The sequence below is a fragment of the Lagopus leucura genome, unplaced genomic scaffold, assembly GCF_019238085.1.
Source record: "Lagopus leucura isolate 7727_CA_CO unplaced genomic scaffold, USGS_WTPT01 Super-Scaffold_100004, whole genome shotgun sequence".
NCBI classification, from domain to species: Eukaryota; Metazoa; Chordata; class Aves; order Galliformes; family Phasianidae; genus Lagopus; species Lagopus leucura.
The window spans coordinates 54,615,341-54,634,250 of NW_024962264.1; the positions used below are offsets into that span (position 1 = coordinate 54,615,341).

Sequence of the window (18,910 nt, forward strand, 5' to 3'; positions counted from 1 at the left end):
GTGAGACCTTGCCTGGAGTACTGCATCCAGATGTGGAGTCCTCAAGGTCAGGGTGGATGGGACTCTGAACAACCTGATCCAGTCATAGGTATCCCTGTTCATTACTGAGAAGTTGGACTAGATGGCCTGCTAGAGCCTCTTCCAACTCAAACAATATCAGTAGTACTGTCATTGAAAGATAAAATGTTCCACTCTCACATTTTGGTTATTCATTAAAGCTTATGAAAGATATAGTGCAAAGAATGTAAGTTTTACCTGACCAAATGGAACAAAATAATGTTTCTGTCCTTTATTTTCTCCCATCTTTTCTATTTCCCCTGTCAGCTTTGCGAGAGGAATATAGGGAGGTTATCTCTACCTTAACAGTTAATCAATTTTTAAGACTAATGGTTTTCATGTCCTTTGTTTAGGGGTTCCCCTCTCTTTTTCCTTGAGCAACTGCTGTTTTCTCTGAACCATAGCAACCAGTCAAGCAAGCAGAGGAAGTAGCTCCCTCAGAAATCAACACCAACTCTGCTCCATACATAATCTAGTGAGGATTACTTACATTCCCATCCACTACTAGGGTTATAAATGTTATTTATCATGAACTATCGAGAAGAGCAGTGGTATCGACAATCTTACCAGTACTTCTCGATGATCCACAAGCAGAAGCAGCTGGAAAGCTCCATGTAATTTGGATCCTGATACCATGAGAGAATTTTTTTGTGCAACAGAAAGAGGTCAGCTTGTAGTAGAAAAAAATTTGAAAAGACCATACAGCTGAAAATGGGTACACTAGCAGGACAGCTCTTCTTTTGTAGCTTCCAGTTAGTATTGCAGCAGCCTAGCAAAAATAGGAGCACCAGAAAGCAATTATTAACAGTTACCTCACATTAATGTGTCACCAGCACGTATTTCCATATTTTTTTTGACAGTTTGTTGACACTTACCTGTCCCATCTGGAGAAGTTTCTTGTTTTCTATCAAAGGCAACATCAAGAAATATCAGTGAGTTTCAGATTTTCCTGTCTTGTAATGGCAGGAAATGTAAATGTAATTGATGTACCAAAATAGAAGAAATCTATTTTGTTAGTATTCTTGTAATTTATCTTTTCCTGAAACAAGTGATTTAAGGGCAAAAATGTTTAGAATGTTGAAGAATAGTAAAGTACAGAATAAGTAGAGGACAAAAAAGTTAAGTAAAACACAAATGGTGATTTACATTACTATGGAATCCTTAATGGTTAAGACAAAATTCTGATTACTCATTTACTGAGTAACATCACTTCTTTTTGTAATTCTTGATAATGACTCTGAAAAGAACAGATAGACTTTTGTTGGATTTGGAAAAAGATAAAGCAATCAGCTCAACAGAAGGCAGAGTAATCCTCAGCAAATACTGCTGCTTGTTTTGAAATTTGATCCAAACTGAAATTTTAAATTAATAAGAATGCATGTCTGCAGGTCTTATCTTACTCACATTTGCACATTACTGGGAGCATAACAGAAATACTTATTTATCTTAAAAGTCTTCAAGGAATTCCATCATTAACAATTAAAAAAACAGTCATACAAGAAAATCACCTTCATATTTAAATCTGTTGCTGTATGCAACGAACAACAACTACACATATCAAATTACCAAAAATTCTGCAAATACCCTCTGGTCAAATAGATTGAGTTTATTTTGAGGAATTTTGGTGACACTTCATTGCAGGAACACTTAACAGCTCATCAAACTAACTCAGCATTAAGGGTTAGAACAGTTCACAAGATGTTGGAAAGTAGAAATGTACAAATTCAAACTGTTGTTTTCTCAGGCTGAAATAATACTTAAAATTAATAAAATATGTTTTGTCTTTTTCAAATTCTGAATTTTAGGTTAAGTATTGTTGTACTTTCAATTATTGTATTGTATTTGTATTGTACAAATATATGTATTTTCAATGCTAGAGACCAGTGAAACTTGTAGTATAGTCTTAACAATTCCTATGTCTTTTATTTCTTTCTGATTTTATTGTTTTTTTAAGAGACCTTTTAGAACAACACCGTGCTACTAAAACTGAAGTTCAGGCTCATAAGGATGACTTTCTTTTGCAGATAAATCTTTTCAAAGAGAACTGTTTTGTGCATCTTTGCCCAGTTTGAGATGTTTGAAGCATTAATTAATAATATAATATTAATAATATAATATAATATAATATCTAATTATAGCAATTTGCAAAGAGCTGTAGCTTTGCTCTTCAGTGAGCTGTTTGTGAAAATGTTACTCCACTATTAAAAAAAAGCAAGAAAATTGTCTCCCTGGGTTACTGCAGATGACAACGATACTCACGGAGCAGTATTCATATAGGAATTTATAACAGAATACAGATTTTGAAAGCTGCAGTGAAACAACATGACCTTTCAATTAATACATAAGAGGATAGCTGGAATGTGAGATAATAAGAATAAATATTAAAACAAAGTATTTTAGTAATATATGCAATTTTTATTTATTTATTTATTTATTTTGCATTTTTCTTAATTTTCAGATGAAAAAGTGACTGTGGCTATTCAGTTTTCCTCTAGGATTTAAGATTTTAAGATTTCTTTTTTTCCACTGATGTTTCCTTCTCGAATTTAATTAAGCTTTATGAATTCCTGTTGGGCTGGAAGACTTAGTAGAGGCTTAGATATGCTTGCCTGGCAAGAACACAGTTATTTTCAGACTGGAGGTGGTTTTAATTGGATGGTGGGGGAAAAAAACGAACAAACAAACAAAAAAATAATTTATTGCAATAAGTGAATCAAATTCATGATAAAAGCTACTAAAACATTTACAGCCTGAAGAAGAAATAAATGATCTGGCAAGATGTTATAGCACTTGATGCAGATGGAAATCTTAATATGAGGGACAATGGTTCAAAAAGAAAGAAATTTTCGGGAAATAAGAAAGAGTTGATTAAGGTTTAGAATAACTATTAGAGTATCTATATTGTGCTATTTTTCCTTGGTCAATTAGACATACCACCATGATGACATTACTTCAAAGTCCTCAATTAATCTGCACCTTTTAATTATCTTTCACACCTTTTGTTGTGGTCAAGAACCTTGTGAAGAATGAAGTGGATGTTAATATTTACACAGCACTTACTATAATTGGGTTCTGACCTGGCTAGACCCAACAATTATATAAATACATATTAAAAAAAAAAAAAAAAGGATTGCTCCGGGGCTTAGCATGCATTAATTCCTTGACCTGAGTCTTTGCTGGTCCTCTGAGCACAGGAAATATTAGACACATTATGACACACAGAGTGTGGTCTGTCAATAAATTAATATTTAACAATCAAGATTAGGAGCTGAATGTTAGCTTTAGGAAAACACTCCAAAACTCCAAACTAAACTGCTTCCCTGAAAACAATAGGCAAGACCTAACAGAAACCAATTAACTTGAAGGGTTAAATAGACATTTGCAGAAGTACTATACTTAAGGTTTTAAAAATACAGGTTTAGGAAGAGCAGTGACTTAATATAGAATCGTTAAACATACATTAAAAAAAGCAAGACCCTCTGCAGCTGAACGGCAAAGGTGGGAGGGAGGGACACTTTTTTTTTCCCTGTAGTTAAAATAAAGTAAAAATGTTGGCTAAAGACCAAGTGTAAGGTAAGGAGATGTGTAGGTCTCTCTCGAGAAAACTGTTCTTTTTCTAAAATAGCCAGTTTTAAGGAAGTATGCAGCTATTTAGGTGTTTATAAAAAGTTTTTCTCTCCAAAGATAACTCTGTAGCACAATAGTAGAAGCACACATGTGTAATGGATTTACAGAAAAGCAATTGTCCTCTGTCTCACTCAGAAGATTTATAGTTTTTGCTGTCTGTCAGGGTGGTATACTTAAAAAAACAAAAAACAAAACCCAAACCAGAAGGTGGCAAATATATGGAGAAACTGAAATGTACAGGTCAAAACATAGGCAAAAAATTACCACAAATATGGTATGAGGTGATTAAATATTTTTTTGTAATCATCCACCATTTTTTATGTCATCAGTCATGTGAATGACACATTCATCAGTATACAAATGATTGCATTTCCATTTCCTGGTCAAGAAATTTTTCTTCTAGCTGTTGTTTTGACCTTTTCTTTATATATGTTTGTAGATCTGAAGCAATGCAGAATCAAAGAAAAATTATTGAATATTATATAAGACTGCTGAATGTCTTACTTGTTCTTTTTCAAAATGTTTAGTATTTGTAGAATATGTTGTAAACTTTAGTAGCAAAATGAAACTTTATATATTGTGTTATTTGGACCTCAGTGGAATGCCAGCCACATCTCATTTTTGTCAATGTTTAATGTAGGAATAGAATGGTCTGTGTGCAAGAAAATGTAGACCATTATAATAAAATTTCAAATAGAAATTCAGTTAATTTTTGTGTGATTTTAAAGATTTTCTTACTTGTGATTGTCTCATAGTACTGTCAGAAAATTGTCTTGGGTTGGTTATCAGAAGCTGATGCAAATAGCTCATTCTTTAATACATTTATTTGTGGCTTTAAAGATTGATTATTCTATATCCATTTTGATCATGAAGTTTGAAATATTCTGCCATTCTTCACTCCTATCGCAATTGTGCTTTCCTTCTTTGATCCCTTGTAGGCCACAAGACATTCAGGGTAGTGTCTTGAGTTTAATTGTATACCTTCACTTGATACACTCAAAATTCATGTTTGCATTGCACAGGACTTGCGTCTTGCTCATTCCCTGGATGATATAAGAGTATTACTGGTTGTACAAGCTTGCTGCATTCAACATTTTCATCCTCCATTGTATCAGCTAATACAGTAGCCAAGGTTTCTGATCACAGTGCTTTCTCGAGAACTCAGAGCTGATAAAGAGCTCCCTTAATTGCAGCTAAGGAGAAAATCCAAGGACACCAAAGGATGTGCTTCCTGATCAGCATGCAGAGTGCAGTCCTTGGAGCTGCATCTCCCCCTGCTTCCACACTTCCCTTGGGAAATTGCATTGGCAAGTAAAATACTGAAGGATGCAAAGGACTGTGCATTTTGGCTTAAAGGCTCCGAGAACTTCTACTGAATGTAGCATGTCAGTATTCAGAGCTGATACACTAAGTTTTATCTCACTGCAACTTCTGTGCAAGATTATGAGGTGAAGCTTTCTGTTATATTAAAGCTGGGAACAAAGGAAGGCAAGAAATAAAGATTTCTGATTAAAAGAAAATCATAAATTCAAATACTAGGGAGCATTTCTGAGTCAGTAAATCATTTCATTATAGGTTTGTTTGTGTAGGCAATATTTGTTCCTGAATAGCTATAACATTGATTCTAATAGTATTCATCACTAGGGGCTCCAGTAAAATCAGAAAAAAAAATCAACTTTTGCTTGCATGAACATTAGCAATTATAGTACCCTATTGAACTGGTACTAAAAAGAGATAACTAACAAAGAAAAAAAAGCTAACATATCTTAAGGAAGTATGCTATCCTAGAGATGTTGATATTTGCCTTTAATATAACACTGGGCTATATTTGTTTTTACAGTCAAAAAGAACATCTAGCTGTCTGAAATAATGCAAGAGTATGTGCAAAGGCATATACAGCATAGGAAACAAGCAGGAGGAACTAGAATTCCACAGTCACAGAACTGTCACATTGTTGAGTTAACAGATGTGGAGGACTGCTCACACTACAGTAACTGTAGTGCTGCAACAAATGCGAAGCTCAAAGAAGACTTTGAGGAAATCATTTTTACCCACTGCAATAATGGCTTGCTTTCATAGCTGCTAGTGTCTATAAACAACCAAGTTTAGGGACAAAAAACATGCACAACTTAGCTTCAGCCTTAAGCTAAATTAATTAGTAAATGGTATGATCCAGGCTTGAAATATATTTTAAGGACAAGGTGGTACGAGGTACATCAGACAGATCAGCTCTCATTGCCCTCATCCAATGCTTTACCCACAGGGCAAGGTCTAATTAAAAAAAAAAAAAATTGCTGAGAGAACTCTTTGGACAGAGCCTCTGGAAAAGAATTTGTGACAAAATTGATTTTCCTAAGTTCCTCTTGCAAGAGTTTTTGCACAGCTGGGGCATTTATTCTGGAAAAGTTTAAGGGAAGCTGGTATACTTTAGTCAAGAAATTTAATGGAGTTAAATTTGCAGTGTCTATACTGGAATATCTGTAGTGGAAGGAGTTTGGAAAGATGGCAAATTCTGTGGTGTAAGTTTACTCATATCTCCTTCATGCTCAGGTCTCAGCCATTCCAGTCATCTGATTTTTCAATGAAGCACGTTACACTGGCTAGATATCTTCCTTTTATAAAGACAAATTAAGAGGAGATTTAGAACAAAGAGGGAAAGCTGTGTTACTTGACAGCTGAATTTTCTGTGCTGAAATCTATGAGTGAGAGCACCCAACCCTATCCATTCTTTGTCTCTGTTCTCAGGAGGAGAGTAACCATCTGGAAAAAAGAGGGGGAAATTGTGCTGGCAGTAAAACTCTTATTTGTCTAAAAGAATATTAGGTCTGCAGAGGGCTACAGTGAGACACTCTTAAGAGTCTGAGCTTTAGTAAACAATCATATTTATATAAAATCTGCCTGTGAAAGTATTGCAGAGCTTAGAAATCCCTAGAACAATAAATCTTCTTGTTCTTCCTGATGGAGATAGATTCTAAGGTCATCAACTGTAAGGATCAGATGAGTCTCACATGAATGCTTTGGCCCAGAGCTGCACTGGTAATAAACAGGATTTTTATTACATCTCTAAGTGCTCCATGACATGTGCTAAATTACTGTAGGCTTCAGAAACTGCATCTCAGAAGTGTTGTACAATCAGATAGCTCAAATTAGTTCCCTGTGCTCCATTTCAACACGGTGCCTCAGCTTCTCCTGCAGAAGAAAAAAAAGACTTTTGTTTCCTTTATTCTGATTGGCCCCATTCAACTTCTACATGATAATGGAAAAGGAACTTAAGATTTTTTTTTATATTAATTTATTAAGGGAAATATTTCCTTACAACACTGCAATTTTTTTAAAATTTTTTTTAAACTGTGATGAACTCTTTCATTTTAAATCAGTTTGTCTATTATTAATTCAAGGCTGCATCTAAAGTGCAGGACCTAGATGGCCTTCTCAGCTCATGACAGCTAGATACATCACCAGCTTCCCATCAGCCAGGAGAAGTTCATGCACCCACTTCCTCCTGGCAGTTCTCTTTATGCTAGATAAAGCTCAGTGTATAAAGCAGAGCATCTGCATCTACAAAATATCTCCCTCTAAGTGAGCTCTTAGATACTAATCCCAAGATCCTTACTCTTTTAGTTTCTAATTTAGATTAAATCTGTGTTAAAATCACTGAGTTCTTGTCTTTCACAGGACCTCATTATCTGGGGTATGCTTCAAAGATTATCAAATCAATGCAGGTATTTGAATAAACGATGAGTCTCTGTTAATTCCACTTCTGTGACTGTTTACTCTATTGCAAAAATCAAGACTGATAAATTTATCATGAACCATTGTGAATTAGCGTTCCTTCCTCTTAATCAAGCACCTCAGGGAAAACATACACAAAAAGAAAATACTGCAGACTAATTCAGCAAAACTGAACTATTTGACTTGTGGCATTTTTGCTTTGTTTCTGCAAGCAAAACTAGGGATATACTCAAATCTCTGCTTTTACTGAGAAAAAAAAATATTCCTGAATTTCCTAATCAACAAATATTGCATAATCTTTAGCTTATCTTTCCATTTTATTCAGTATTTAGTATGAATAACAGTAAAAATTTGTAAACAAATATTGTACATTTTCATTTAAAATCAGTTACAGGGTAAATATTTAGCAAGTGAATATTCTATTTTGCAAAGAGAGAAGAAACTTAAAATCTGAAACTGCAGTCGTTACTACTCTCTATTACTGAAACACTGAGAAACCTTCAAAAATATTCTTTTTCTTGCATTCTTGGCAGAAATTGGCCTCCACATCCTTGTAGAAAGAATGCAAAGTATAATCTGACCCTGAGGTAGGTGGTGCCTTATTATGGCAATGCTATTCTTGTATCACACACATCAATATGGACTTTACAGTTTCATCTTCTAAGAATTTCGAAAAAAACTGCTGAGGAAACAACCACTGTAATTTTTATTCAGAATAGTAACTCAATAGTTGAAGGTTAGCACTTTGGGTCAATTAGAAGGAAAAAAAAAACTACAACCTTTAGCAAATGTTAGTGAAGTAATTCTATTGCGAAGTGAATCTTCTTATGCTTAATGCTTGTTTAAAAGGAGAAATCTTGGAACGTTAGTGCGAAATAACTTGGAGGATGATTTAAAGTAGAACAGTTATCTGTACTAGCTTTTCTGATCATTTATTTTTTTTCTGGAAGCAGACTTAAGCTGGTATCATAGCAGATCATTTAATTGGGTATTATTTATACCTGAAAATCTGTAAAATTATTTTTTGTTTAAATATGACAGATTTGCTGAAATGACTTTTAAAACATTATTTCTAGGTGTCAGTAGAGAAATTTCAAAGTGATAAGTAGAAAATACTATCATGTCATATAACTTCTATTCATGATAGCTACTTCATTTTTGACATTACATCTTTCTTCAGTCATTTGTTTAAGCTAAACTCTTAATTAGAATTAGAAAATTTGAGTCTACTTATAAATATTTTTTCAGGAATAAAGAAGCAGGAAACATTTATGTAGTCATAATTCCATGTGCTTTGGGTAGCTTTTTTTGAGTTACGAAGTTGTCATAATTTTTCCTGAGAATCACATTTTCAAGGATACTTCTGTGATAGTACTCTTGGGCAAATTTATACTTCCTTCCACCAAGCCTCCTCTCTCATATATTGACCATTTAACAGTTTATCTTCCATAGCAGCCTTCCCTTGCAACCATATGTAGGTTTACCTTTGGTCATGGCTCATACAGTTTCAGCTATTTGTTTTCATTAAAGAGTTCAATATCTCTTTACATTTATTCCAGGAAGCAGCTATTATGTCTGCCAGCTTCAAAGAGATTTAATTCAATTATTAGCACAAGAGGGTTTCATAACTACAGAATTATGTTTCATTAGTCCTATCCATCAAAATATGCTTGTTGGCATCATGAGAAAGTTAAGACACTCAACATATCAAGTTCTAAGGTCATGCAAATAGATTCTATGCCTGCAGCTTGTCAAGTTCATCCAGCTGGAACACCCGTGGGTCAGGGACAATACTACATCTATTATCTATTGGAAAGAAATATCTCCTGTTGTACAGAGAATGAGCATAAATTTGTGAAAAAACATATTTTTGGAAAAAAAAGAAGCAAGTTGCAAAAAAATCAAAACAGACTCTGTAGCAAAAATAGTCCTCAATTTTAGGCTAAACAGCTGATAGAATGTGAACTTTTTTTGGTGATAAAATTCAGTCCCATATTCTCAGTAGAGTTCATATCAGTGCTTTTCTTTTTACTGTGCAGCATTTTTATAACACTGCAAAAAACTTCTTTAATCATATGTGTGACACTACTAATTTAGATAAGAAGATTATAATTTAATTCACACAATAATTCTCACCACATTTTCATGTTAATGTTTCAAAAAAAATCAGAGTCCACCCTAAACAAGATGTGGCCAAAAGTAAAGAGTTCTTTCAAGCACTAGATTGCACACTTCCAGATTAAGTTTTTAAAGGCAGGCTATTAAAACAGTCTCTTACATCCTTTCATATATAATTTTAACACATAAAATATCTTCACAGGGGAGTACAGAAGAGGATTAATTGTGAGTTGAACCAAACCAGAATTGAACATTTTTTTTACTGAGAAGGCTTAGGAAGAGATGCTGCTGTATAATTTTTGTCCAACTTCACAAATACTTTCCAAAGAAGTAAGACTATGCCATTTCTAATTGCATACTGAAGGAAAACAGCTTATTAATGGTGAATGCACCATATTACTCTTTAAACCTTAGTTTAAAAAGCAGATGGAATTCATCTTTGTGGGATATTTTTCATCAGTTTGTTTGAAGTTGGGTGTTTGATATAGAAGTTTTTAGTTGGAAATACCACAAAAATGGCTAATAGATGTCAGTTTATAGTCCTCACTTGTTGCTTTTTAATCTGAGCTAGAGAGACAGAGGAAATCCCGCACAGAAGGAGACTCTTTTAACATCAGGTACACGATACTGAGAATGATGGTAAAAATTGCTCTGAAAGGCCAATGCCCAATCCCTCGGTATTGGAAATACTGATAATCACATCACCACAGTCAAATTTAGCACCACAGAGATTTATATGTGTACAAAAACACACTTCATGCCCAAAAATTGTTACTCCGAAGTGTATTGTTCAGTCTAGGAACATATCTGTATCTACTGATACCGTGATAAATATGTTTTTCTTCATCTCAATCGTCAAAAATGCCTTGTTTTTTAAAGGAAACTTGGCTGACAGTCCCTTAGATGTCAACTTGAATCTTTACACTATTCTGGAGAAAACACTGCAGCCTGGAGTTTATTTCAATACACTTCTTACATTAAATTTGAGACCAGAGGCATCTTTTTAGCTGTTTCTCAGATGACTATTACATCATCCCATCAAAAGGACTGTGTCAAGAGCATATAACTTTCTTTTTACTAAGCAACATATTTTTAATGGTAGCATACACCACTTTGCAGATTTCACATTCACAGTATTTCTCATATCGTTTCAGTTCTTAAGGCCTACTAAGGCACTGGAGCCTTGAAATAGTTAATGATACCTATACAAGTAAACAATAATTCTTCCCCAAAACTCTACGATTATATTAACTCCTTATTCTTCTAATTACAGCCAATTCAGAGGCAATAATCAAGCTTCACTTTTTCTCTACCCATGATCAAAGTCTGAGGCAGTTTCTGTTCTAAATATGAGTACACGATTTTCAGGGGTATTATTCAGAGAGTCTGTGTCTGTGTATTATAAAACAAACATTCAAATCCATGTTTTGAAATACTACCTTGAACATGAACTATGAAAACCTGGGCTTATAAATTTGAACATTCCCTATTAAAGATCTAAGGAATAATTAATTATATTTATCAAATATTAGTGACAGAGCAGTCTTTTACAGTTTGTATATTCTGCTTTCCTCTTTCATGCTGTCTTATTTCTGAAATGGAAAAAAATATTCTAAGATCTACACCAGACTGTTGAGAGTATGCTTTCTGAAGAAATATCATATCCTAACTATGCTGTATTTACTGTTTTAAGATAGTGCAAGAGGAAAAACTGTGATCATCTTTATGTACAGATTGCTGCGGTAACATTGCATCTCTTTAACATAAATGGACATTAAATTATAAACTGCCAGTCCACATTAAATTATAAACTGCCAGTCCACATTAAATATCTGTAACATTAGATATAACTCAGTAGCTGGATTTCTAAGGAAACTGATACCCCTCTTGCTCTCTTGTTAGAGAATGTGCTGCACCATAAAGCACTGCTTATCTCCAAGCATAGCTGTGCACACAGAGGTTTTGAGGAGGATCTGGTACCCTGCCTGGGAAAAGACTGAACTCAACAGTTATTTTGTGCTACATATTGCAGAACCCACTGTTGCTGAACAAAGAGCAAAAGCCAAAAAGAAATGGTATCTAGGGTCTTATGTTGGCCCCCCAGTCCTGCTGGGGTGATGAGATAAGTAGCCTGGGTGAATTATTTTAATTTTCTAGCCAAAGCAAACTTTTCATCTGAATCAACAAATAACAAGAAAATAAAACAAAAATGAAAACAATGATAAGTGTCCTATATTCTTGAGCTTCTCTTCATCTCTTGGTTACAGTGCTATGATTCTTTTGTTAGCTCCGTCTGGCACAGGCAAACCTGCATGAATCTGGACACTCTGTTCCAGGCCTGAAGCAGAAGAGCTGCTGTTCATTAGGACCTCAGATTTCTGATCTGCTGCCTCCTCCAAGGCTTTTCTCTCCTCTTTTTCTCTAAATATTGGTGTTTTGTTGTGTTTTTTTTTTTTTTTTTTTTTTTTTTTTATAATTAATTTTATTTAACTGAACTTCAATGAGCTTTTCATATTCCCCTCTACTAAATGATCCCCAGCTATATGACCCTTTTCTGTTAGGCCTTCGGATGAGTCAAAATATAACAAATAGACCTGTGTTCTTAAATGCTACACTGTTATTGGTGAATTGAACACACTATTTTATGTATTGATGCTACATGTTAATTAAAATAGCACATAATTCCTTAGGAATTCTACAATCTGTGCAATCTTTTTTCCCCCTAAATTTGAAGTAATCTTAAACTGGAAGCAAAAACAGATGAACAAATTTTTGTTACAGTAGGTTTTTAAGAGTTTTACCAGACACTTCAACATTTTCTGTTATATAGATAGGGAAATGAGATACATGGCAATGATGAAGAGCAATTATGACATTTTTTTTATCATGCTAATAACACCTACGTGTAATCACATTCATTTTAAATTTCCTTTATTTGAACCTCTTCAGCTTCAAATTGTTTTTCTACAACTACAGCCTAGCAGTGATACAAGTACTATCATGTGAAGAGGGGATACCATTGTACCTCAGAAATGTACATCAAGGAGAATGCTTTAATAATATATACGTTGTTTTGAAAGTGATGCTCCTATTCATTTCTATGGAAACCCAAACATATACAAAGAGCACCATAACACAATTTGATAGAACAGATTTTTGGCTGCAAGACACTGTTTTTCTACATAGTCACCACCATTAGCCAATTTGTGTGGATGAGCTTGTCAGGAGAGTCTTCATTTTGGAGTGTGACAGCTGTACGTGACCACTGAAAATATGGCATGCCTTTTACATAGCTGTTGCTACTGCTGAAACACACCACTCACTGCCTCGTGCTCACATCCACCGATTGGTCTCCATAAACGTTCAGCAAGTATCAACGAATGTCAATGAATGCAATTTTTTTCCACATGGAGGAATTCAGCATTGCTTCTTCGCCTCATCGGCACTTCCATGTCAGACACCATTTTGTCAGACTGCCCCTCCGCTGCCATCTGTCACATGGCCATACCACCAACATTTGCCTCTGATGAAGACATCACTTTGGGATCAGCACTTGTATAATTTACCTCAGAGTTCAAAGTATATTTTGCAATGACTGCATTTAATTGTAAATATCTTCACTGCTACACATAAAGAATAATAGGATAGAAAAATAGAATATTTGCAAGGCTATGGCACTTACAAAGCTTTATAGCGTGTTCGTTAAATTTTCTACAACAAATATTCATTTTTATGATCAATTCTTATCTTCTCCCACAGCTATTCGTTTAAGGCTGTTTTAGACCTCCAGTCTTCCCTTATTCTTTAGATTTCTGTACATCCTGACATAAAAATGTGTGCATTTCAGATTCATGTGAACTTCTTGGTATTTTCACTACAGTGTGCGTTTTCCTGTGAATATTCTTGTAAGAATTCTTTTTTTTTTTTTTTACCACAGAAAAGCTTGATCACAGAAGATACAGGTGAAAGAGCGATGAACAGAGTCGCCTGCACATGAATTGTGACCACTCATATCTTTGGGAAAATGAGTTAAATTGTAACCAGAAAACATTCCTGTCCTTGGCAGTATGACGCACTGAGTGAATTATCACAGTAGTTAAGATGATGAATTTAAAATAAAATAATTAGCACCATATGATTTTTGGTTGTTAGCCATTTTTCTTGTTATGATATCAGAAAGAATGATAAAGAAATTATTATCGACAAATTTATACTAGTATCTCTTTTAAAGAAATATGCCTAGTATGAAATACACTGTTTTTTCAATTGATACTTTATGATAATGGTCAGTTATAATAGGTTGCACCCATCCTCAGCAGAGAATCCTGCAAACAAAAAAAAAAAACTACTTGCTGGTTTGTACTCTTACAATATACAATGTATACTTATTATACTCACACTGAATATACAAGACAGGCAAGGAAAGGAGAAAAATAATATTTCCTCTTACAAACATTTTGTAATATCCTGAAGCGTCATGTGGATTAATGAATTGGCATTTGTGTATCAGCGAAGATTCTTTGTTCACATCAACCCCTTACCTGGGCTCAGGTAATGTTATTTGATAATTTTAAGAAGGCCAATTATTTGGTAAACATTACCAAATGCTGTCTTGTAAGAAATTGTTTTACCTTCAAGCTATGACTTCTGTCCTATTCTATATTGTGAACCAGTGAATGTTACCCATAAAGCTAGGAGAGATACAAGGAACATATTTCAACTGTACCTGTGGGTGCTTGAAATCTTGCACGTAAGCATGCAGTATTTTAAATGAAGCATGTCTCCAAACATATCTGAACATCTATTTTAAGTAATTTTGACATCATTATACATGAATTGTGGCAACTACAGAAGAAGGTCTAGTTTTCTTGCCACTATGCAATTACTGAGCTGTATTTCAACAGTTCACTCTTCTTTAGAATGGAAAATAGCATATGAAGATGGAGACAGGAAATGCCACTTTCTTTTCATTTAGGGATATCTTGGAAGAAGTGAAGAAGGAGAGGAAAAATATTTTTTTCATGTGATTTTTTTTTACAGTTCCCACGTGATTTTAAAAGTAATGAGTTAAAGAAAATAAATCAGAAATAAAATTTTGTCTGAAGAAATGATAATATCAGGCTAAAAATACATCGTTATCAAAAACCTAAATGAAAATATTTGCTGATGCTCATATAGTTTCATACATATCTAGTACATGTAGAAATGTATTATTTTTTCCCCAAATTAACTTTTTGTTAATCATCTGCAGATTGGCAAATGCAAAAGTAGCACACCAAATCACAAAGTCATTGTTCAAAATGGCGTTTTAAAATCCTGCAATGCATGAGTGATCTGCAATCACTGGAAAAGTGCTTTTGTGACATTTTTAAGGAAGGTAAGAAGAAATTCCACAAATCCATGTATATTAGAATTGAAGCATTTCTAACAACAACTGAAATCAAAATATCTATGGAGTATTAAAAATGGAGTTGTTGAGTTTTTAAAGTAGAATGTTGACTATATAACAACAGTGCAGGGCTTTATTCAGCACCTCAAGAATTGCCTCTACCCAATAGTCAATGCAGAAATACTTAGCTAATAAGAAGGCCCATAGATCATTTACTTCTTTCTGTACATACACAGAAGCTATTAATACTTCATCTGGAATACGTATACAAAACAAATGCTCTGTACTTTCGCTTGGGCATCTCTGTCAGTATTTTTATGTCTGGAGAAAATAATTGATAAGTAAACAAATGACACAAAGTATAAGAGTCCTCTCCAACTATTAAGATGACATTAGTTATGAAAATGGAGGAACAGAAAACTAAGATTTCTTTTCTGAAATCATTCTGTGTATATTGTTGAAAATAATTTTTCTGAATTTTGTCTTTGTTCTCTCTACATTTTCCTCTCCAAATGACTATATTTGTAATCTCATACCATGCAGAACAGCTATTATTTGTCCTATAATTCTATGTATTTATTTATAATTAATAAACATGGTAATTTGAAATTCAAATATGTTCATGTGCTTTTCTGACATTCTAAGTGCTGTATGCAACTAAGACAGAAGAAACTATTCTAGAAAGATAGTAGAGTAAAAGCCACATAGAAGAGCGGGGATTGAATTTACAAAATTATGGCATGTAACACATAAACTCTCAGTGAAAAGTTTTAAATGGTAAAAAGCAACAAAGTCGTACCCATGATAGCTTAAAGCACATTGCAGAAAAAAAAAAAAAAGGAATTTAGATGAATAAATTTAAAAATAAGTGTTTGTTAACTGAAGTAGATTTGACTCAAAGAAACCAAACAAACAAAAAACATGAGAGAATGACTTTTGACTAAATATGTCAGAAAGCTGCATTAATGCCACTGAACCTCCGCAGAAAAAATAGTCTGCCAGAAAGCTTAGTGTGGAAAACAGTGACAGCATACTTCCACTTCAGGCTTCACAATGCATATGTTTTAAGAATATTTCAAAAATTAGGGTTCAGAGAAAACATACACATTTCTGCAAAAAGTAGCTACTGTTCTTCAAAACAATACTAGACATGTGTAGATTCATCAGTTTGCAAATGACAGTGTCAGGGCCCCTGAGAATACCATAGCCTAAACACTGGTAGAGCTGCTAGCTACATTGAGATTTAGCACTTACATTTCTCCATATGGTTAATAAAACAATATTTAGAATCCAGTTATTTCACCATGGTTTCTTCACCCTCTTACTATCACAAATATGCACTGTTACATTGCATTGCTGTTACAGTAACAAAATTTTACACACAATTTTTAAAATTCAGATAGAGAATATGTATTATTGGTGATAGATCAAATTCCCACACTCTGTCTAGTAAAACCCATAAGAAATCCTAATTACAGAGTATATTTCCAAAATTATATGCTATAAATCTTATCTTTCTAATATTGGCCTCCATTTTCCTTAGGAAATGTTTTTGGGTTCACAGATTACTAAAAATAATTTCCCAGTCATACAATGTATTACTGAATCTATTGCTGATGTTTCTCTTTGTAAAGTGCAATGATGACATGCCTTAGGGTAGCTATACTCAAGGTCATACTCAAATTTATTGCCTTTATAGGCATGTCTATACTGTGGGCTATTACTCACATGTCTGAGTTACTTTGCCTTGAGAAACAAATGAGCAGGAACATTTCGTTCAAGTCCCATCATGATGGTACAGACACACATGATATACCAGCAGATTTCATTCCATCACTAAAAACAGTCAGTATCTCATTTTGCACCTGGCTGTAACCTTTAGCTCCAACTTTTTATTTTACAAAGTGCCCAGCATGAATGGTCTCAATTCCTTTCTTCTTTATGGAAAAAACTGTTATGGCTTGCCTTGCCATATATAATTAAATTTCATACTGGACAGTCCAGAAGGACTCAGAAAAGAAGCTCTCTGAGAGGATATTGGAACCGGCTGCCCAATGGGGTTGTGGGGTCTCCTTCTCTGGAGAGGAGAAGTCTTGCCTGGACGCCTACCTGTGCGACTTGTTTTAGGGAACCTGCTTTGGCAGGGGAGTTGGTCTCGATGATCTCTAGAGGTCCCTTCCAATCCCTACAATTCCGTGATTCTGTGATATGTGCTCAGCTAGGAACTCTAGGAACCCCTGCTTGAAGAGGGTTTTAAGATTAGAGTATGTATGCAACATGAATCTATATTTTGTCTGAAACTTAGATAATCATATACTATCATCTTCACTTTCTTGAGTGCACGGTATCAGTAAAATCCAGCATCGTCTTTCCCCACAATCTGCTCATCTTCAGCTATTTAAGCCATTGATTTCAATAAGAAGTGAAAGCTATGCTCACTGCAGAATGCTCACTGTGTTGAAGGAGGATTTCTTCAGGACCGTGGAAAAAAATCATACACACCAGGCTGTCACTATTTTATCTATTGCCTTCAATAACATGAGCACATGTGCTAACAGATGGAGACTGTTTAGAATGGACAAAATGAATTAATCATTGTTTCTCTATTCATCAGTTTGGTAGATAGTCTCTGCCAGAATCTTTGGTATTTCCTATGTATGTAAGGATTGAGATATTTTCCAGACGTCACATCTTTCACATCTAAAGAAAAATTCTAGATTAAATTTAATTTCACTGTGTATGTGACATGCATGGTGACAAGAGCATGCATGTGACATTCTAACTTCAAAGTCTGTCAAGAGTATTTGCTTTCCATTTCTACTATAGCAACAGAACTCACCTAAGTTTTTGTCTTCTCAGATTTACTGGCTTTTTAGAGTAGGTACTGCTATCCTTTAAAATAATAAAAAAAAAACCAATGGAATTGTGGCTATATACAGCTGCTCAGGAATATAATTGCAGATCTCCTAAGCTCAAGGACAAACAAGCACAACATAGAGCCTGCTTCTGTATCTTGAGTTCAAAGTCCTGATAATTAATTCTGAAGGGGAACTTAATTCTAAGATTCCTACATCTCTAGATATAGGCTGTTTCTTTCAGGTGACTCACTATGAACAATAAGAGCATACATAGAATTATTTAACTGAACAACCTTCTGAACAGAAAACTTGGCTAAAAGCATAATCAAAAAATTAGGTGTATACAAATTAGAATCTCAATCTTTTATTTCCCTTCCAGATCAGTATATATATATATATATTCTTTCCTTTAAAACAATCGTAGAACTGCTCAGGTTGGAAAAGACCTTAAAGACCGTCAAGCTCAACTGCAATCTAACCATACTACCCTAACTCTAACAACTCATCACTAAATCACATCCCTAAGCACCACATCCAAGTGTTTTTTAAATACATTCAGGGGTGGTGACTCAACCACCTCCCCGAGGAACCTACTCCAGTGCTTAACAACCCTTTCTGTAAAGAAATTTCTGATATCCAACCTAAACTTACCTTAGCACAACTTAAGTCCATTTCCCCTCATCCTGTCACCAGTGAAAAGATACCAACCCCACTCACGCTGTAAGCACCTTTCAGATACTGGAAGAGTGAAATAAAGTCACCCCTCAGCCTCGTCTTCCCCTGCTAGTGTGTAATCAATGAATATAAGGATGCTGTAATTAAGAAATATACAGTAAAAAACCTAAACAGGCTATCACTCTGAAGAAGAATGGATGGAAAGCTTACCCCTGTTCTGGGCTCACTGAAAAGACTCCAAGAGGAGCAATTTCCAAAAGAGATCCTTCCTCCCTTGTAGTCAGCTCTTAAATGGGTCTAGGAGAGGTGGAGCTAGGCTCCACTCCCTTCTGATAGCACAGGAGAATTGTCTTCACCTGTGCTCCCAGGGCTGACTCATTGCTTGCCTCAGGTGGTCAATCAGAGGTTCAGGTCATGATTCAGCAGTTCCCATACAGCCAGACTAAACAACTCC

At 34.6% G+C, this 18,910-nt stretch overlaps 1 long non-coding RNA gene across 1 annotated transcript; it reads right to left on the reverse strand.

The window, feature by feature from the left end:
- Positions 1–13,845: 13,845 nt before the first annotated feature.
- Positions 13,846–18,699, reverse strand: LOC122179697. Its single transcript, XR_006178796.1, has 3 exons — positions 18,667–18,699; positions 17,763–17,815; positions 13,846–13,859 (listed from the first exon to the last, which is right to left on the reverse strand). It is a non-coding gene; the product is annotated as an uncharacterized LOC122179697 (long non-coding RNA).
- Positions 18,700–18,910: the final 211 nt, after the last annotated feature.